This window comes from Echinops telfairi, unplaced genomic scaffold (genome assembly GCF_000313985.2).
Source record: "Echinops telfairi isolate 266 unplaced genomic scaffold, ASM31398v2 ScPeMD7_7469;HRSCAF=8507_1, whole genome shotgun sequence".
NCBI classification, from domain to species: Eukaryota; Metazoa; Chordata; class Mammalia; order Afrosoricida; family Tenrecidae; genus Echinops; species Echinops telfairi.
The window spans coordinates 95,691,877-95,696,912 of record NW_022111373.1 but is presented as its reverse complement, the minus strand read 5'-3'; the positions used below and the strand labels follow the sequence as shown (position 1 = coordinate 95,696,912).

At 45.5% G+C, this 5,036-nt stretch overlaps 1 pseudogene; it reads right to left on the bottom strand.

Annotated features, from left to right (window-relative positions):
- Positions 1–1,205: 1,205 nt before the first annotated feature.
- Positions 1,206–2,408, bottom strand: LOC101643709 (annotated as a pseudogene).
- Between the last annotated feature and the right edge of the window lie 2,628 nt (positions 2,409–5,036).

Below are 5,036 nucleotides of genomic sequence, written 5' to 3'. Positions count from 1 at the left end.
TTGCTAATCGCAAGGTCAGCAGTTCAAAACCACCTGCCACTCTCCAGGAGAAAGGTTGGGCTTTCTACTACCATAGAGACTTAGTCTCAGAAACTCCCAGGGGCAGTCCACCCTGTCCTTGAGGGTTGTTATGAGTTGGCATTGACTCCATGGCCGTGAATTGTATTCTTCTTCTTTTTTTTAAAAAAAATTATGGTATCTGAATATCTGATGTGCTGAAAATATAAGGGGGAATTTCCCAAGACAAGGCCACACTTAAAGTACAAAATGGCAGCTATAGGTTGTCCTATGTGTGTCCATTTGTCCTGCAGATTATTTGTGTCCATTTGACTTTTTAACTCTGCCTTACCTGGTTGGCCCAGTGGTTCATGGTGGGGGGGGGGCGGGGGATCTTGTGTAGGAGTGCAGGAGAGCTCTTCGTGAGCCGCAGGCGAATGCGGTAGAAACAGGTCTGTTTGTGAGCCACAGGTGAATGAGGTAGAAACAGGTGTGCTTGTGAGCCACAAGTGAATGAGGTAGAAACAGGTGTCAGGGGCACAACAGCCACTCTCTGCTCCCAGTACTTGGACAGGTGGGACAGCAAGCTGGCTTGACTGAATCACGTCTCCCCAGAGCCTCATTTCAGGACTCTTGACCTTCACGGAGCAGCCAGCCCCCTCTTTCTCCTGGGGAGTGGCTGGTGGATTTGCTAAGCTTGAGCTTAGCAGCAAATTACTTAGCCCACCGTGCCACCAGGACTCCTTCAGTCATGTGATAAATTCACTAAAATTGGCTCTTTTTCCTATTTCAGACTCACCAGAGAAGGCCAACAGCAATTGAGCCATTCTTTTTCACGATGTGGGACCATGGGGAATCCAAGTTCTGATGATGGCGTCCAGCTTCAAGGAGAAGCTGGGTTCTCCTTTTACACGTGGGGCTGTGTAAAAGCTTCTTTGTGACAAGATCCTCCCAACAACGCCACTGAAATGAGGTGTGAAAGCACTGTAGATCTGGGGAGTCCAGGGTGAACCAGCTGCGTTAGCTTCTGGGGGCTCAGGAGATCCCTCTCATCAGAGCATGTGCTCAGACTCCTCTGGGGGCAAGACTGAGTGATCAGACTAGGCAGGACGCAGCCAGGCCCGCCCCTCCCTTTGCCTCTGCTGAGCCTTGGGCATGATTTAGGAGAGGCCCGAGTCCCATAGTCTTCACTGGGGAAGATCCAATTTCTAAACGTCAAAACAAGAGGGCTCACCAGGCTTCTTTGGTCCCGTGGGAAGCACAGGCCTGTCCTGAAAGGGTTTTTGGCATGCTGCATCTGTCAGCGGTGGGGAATACTGCCCATGGCAGATGTAGGCAAAAGCCAGGCCCATCAGGGATCCAGCTAGGACGTCTTGCCGGTGATGCTTTGTGGTAGTCACCTAATCTGGTGTCAATTTAAGGATTAAGAGTGTAGGGGTGGGGTCTAGGCTGCCAATCTGGAGATAACCAATGAGACTTTTGTGGGCATGGCCTTCTCCTGAGAATTCTGGGAAATCTGGTACTTCCTCCTTGGAGGTGGGAGACACCTCCTTCTCTCTGCTCACACGCTGGGAGACATTGCAGAAGACAAGACCTCTGAAGCTGGAGGAGCCAAGTAGAGACCCCTGCTAGCGCTGCGATGTTTACAATGCCACTGGATCCAAAGACTTTCTATCCACTGATCTGCGATGGTTCTGCATTCGGCATCATTGCATGTATGTCGTGAGTCTGAAGAGGACTTTGTGGATTGCTGTCAGACATGTTGGCCTTATGGACTTGATCTGGACTGGTCTGGGATGTTTTCTTGATGTTCCATTCCTCTTGTATATAAACCTCTCCCTTATATACATATGTGTGTTTATGAATTTGTTTCTCTAGTCTACCCAGACTAACACATGCTTGTAGTCACAGGTGCGGGACAGAGCAATCACAGCTGCAAAAAGCAGTGGGGACAGACAGGTATAGAGCCTCCAGGCTTTCCCTGGGGCCATGGGGTATGAAATAGTGGAGCTTCCTTGCCAGGTAGAAGGAAACAAAGGCCAGGCCCGCAACTGCAAAGAAGGAATGTCCACCAGGGAAGCTCTTGTCCCTGTCCTCTGTGCACATCAGGTCTGGATGAGCTTGTCCATCAGGGAAACATCCATAGAAGGAATCTGGACGTGGCCTCCCTACTATTAGTTTTAGTGTGTTGGTAAAGACACCATTCAGAGCCAGGGCAAGGCTGGCAGAAACATGGGCTTGATGGGGAAAAACTCAGCTTCCACATACGGGTTCTGGTAAAAGGACATCTCCTCGGACTGGATAAGCCTTTGGAAGGGAGCGAGCAGCTCGGTCCACAGGAAGGCCGCAAACAGCAGGACTTGCATGCCTACTTCAGTCCCCAAAGCCACTGCAGCCGCTGCCTTCCCCATCTTGTGAATTGTATATGTTTAATTGTTCCTGTGCTTGAGCCCATTTTTGCAGCCATTGTTTCAATCCATCTCCTTGTGGGCTTTCCTTTTTTTCACTGCCCCCCTACCAAGCATGATATGCTTCTCCAGGGACTAGTCTCTGATGACAACATGTCCAAAGTAAGGGAGATGAAGTCTTACCATCTTAGCCTCTAAGGAGCACTCTGGCTGTACTTATTCTAACAAAGATTTGCTTGTATTTTTCACAATCCATGGTACTTCCAATATTCTTTGCCAGCTTCATAATTCAAATGCATCTATTCTTCATTTGTCTTCCTTATTCAGTGCCAACTTTCACAGGCATATGAGGCAACTGAAAATGGTGGCATAGCATTGGATAAATCTGCTTCTCAAGACATCCTTCGAGTGCTGGAAATCAGGATCTTACTTTAAGGTTGTGTCATCAGCGTATCACAGGTTGTTAATAAGCCACTCTCCAGTCCTGATGCCACATTCTTCATATAATCCAGCTTCTCTGATGATTTGCTCAGCATACAAATTGAGAAAACATGGTGAGAAGATACTTGGCACATACCTTTCTTGATTTTAAACCATGCAGTATTCCCTTGTTGTGTTCCACAATTGCCTTTTGATCCATGTATAAGCTCTGCACTTCCAATGACGTGTTCTGGAATTCCCATTCTTATCAAGTCTATCCATATTTGTTATGATCAACACAGCAGAATGCCTTTTCATAGTCAGTAAGATGCAAGTAAACATCTTTCTATTGTGCTCTGCTGTCAGTCAAGATCCACCTGCCATCAGTAATGTTTCTTGTTCCACATCCTTCTGAATCTGGCTTGAACTGCTGGCAGCTCCCTGCCAATATACTGCTGCAACTATTGTTGGATGATCTTCAGCAAAATTTTACTTGCATGTGATACCAGTGATGTTGTTGTATAATTTGAGTATACTGTTGGGTCACCTTTCTTTGGTATGGGTACAAATATGGATCGCTTCTTGTTAGTTATGGAGTCCTGGTTGTATAACGGTTAAGTATTGGGCTGCAATCTGCAAGGGCTGAAGTTTGAAACCACCAGGCCCTCCACAGAAGAAAGATGGGGCTTTCTACTCTCATTAACAGTTACAGTCTTGGCAACTCACAGGGGCAGTTCTCTCTTGCCTTATCAGGTTGCTATACAGAGGTATCAACTCAATGGCAGTAAGCTTGGTTTTCTGAGTTTTTCAAGTTAGTTGGCCAAGTATCTGTCTTCCACATTCTCTGCCATTGACAAATGACTTCTTCCAGTGCTTCATCAGCTTGTTGAAATAGTTCAGTTGGTATTCTATCAATCCAGGGAGCCTTTTTTTTTTTGCTAATGCATTTAGTGCAGCTTGTACTTCTTCCTTTAGGACCATTGGTTCTTGCCCATATGCTACCTCCTGAAATGGTGGGATGTGGACTAGTTATTTTTGGTACAGTGACTCCATGTATCTTTGCCTTCCCAAACCATTTTATTAAGAGCTATTCTAGACAGCATAGCATTCCATAGTTCAATCATATCAAGCAATGTTGTACCAACGTTATCACAATCAGTTCCAAACCATTCTCTTCCTTCTTGCACTCTCTGATATCCGCTCCCCTCTACCCCCCCACCCCCAGATCCCCAACCATTACCATCCCCCAGGAAGCCTTATTTTAGTTGTTGTCTATAAATTCACCTATCCTGGGTTTTATATACCAAAAAACCCACAACAATAGAAAAATACATAAGAGATAGTCAAGAAGCCAACCAACAAAGACAACATATGAGACAAACCCAATATGAAAACCCCACAGAAAATATTATAAACCAGTTCAAGCCCAAAGTGTAGCAGAAAGGAGATCAACTGACAAGATTTTAAGCATTCAAGTCAGATTTATCTACTATAGTCATCTTTCTAAGACTCTCTGTCTGGTAACCAGGTTATTCCCATCCCTCAGTTAGCGTTAGAGGGAAATCACTGGAGGCCATGCCCTGGGTAGGTCCTGAGAATGTGTTTTGTGAAATTCCTAAGAGTAGAATGGCTCTCAGCTGGGCTGAGTTGAAAGTGAACTCTTCATTTCCTGGGACAATCATGTGTATTAGTTTCTCATTGCTGCTGTAACAAATTACCACACATGTAGAGGCTTAAAACAACAGAAGTTTACTATCTTCTGGTTCGAGAAATTGACAGTCTGAAATGGGTCAGTAGCATTGCGACCTTCATGTAGGCTCTGGAGAGAAAGCACTTTCTCCATCTCCCAGAGGCTTTTTGGACTCCATGGCTTTTAGCCTCTTTTTCCATATTCAAAATCAACAGCATACTATCTCCAACTCTTTGTTTCTGATAGCTTTCACCACATCACCTGCCCTCCTGATTTTGGCTCTCCTGCCTCCCTCTTTTCCTTATAAGAACCACTGTTTCTTTGGGCCCACTCAGAGATTAACTTTTCAGTATTCTCTCTTTAAAAAAGAGTGTTGACATGTGCTGGTCTGGCCGGCATGGTTCTGCTTCTGTGAATGAGTGTTATTGGAAATTTTGTCCTATCCTCAGCCCTCATTGTTCAGAGAAACAGGATCTAGTCACTTAAGCTTTTAAATTCTATACCAGTGACTACATTAATGA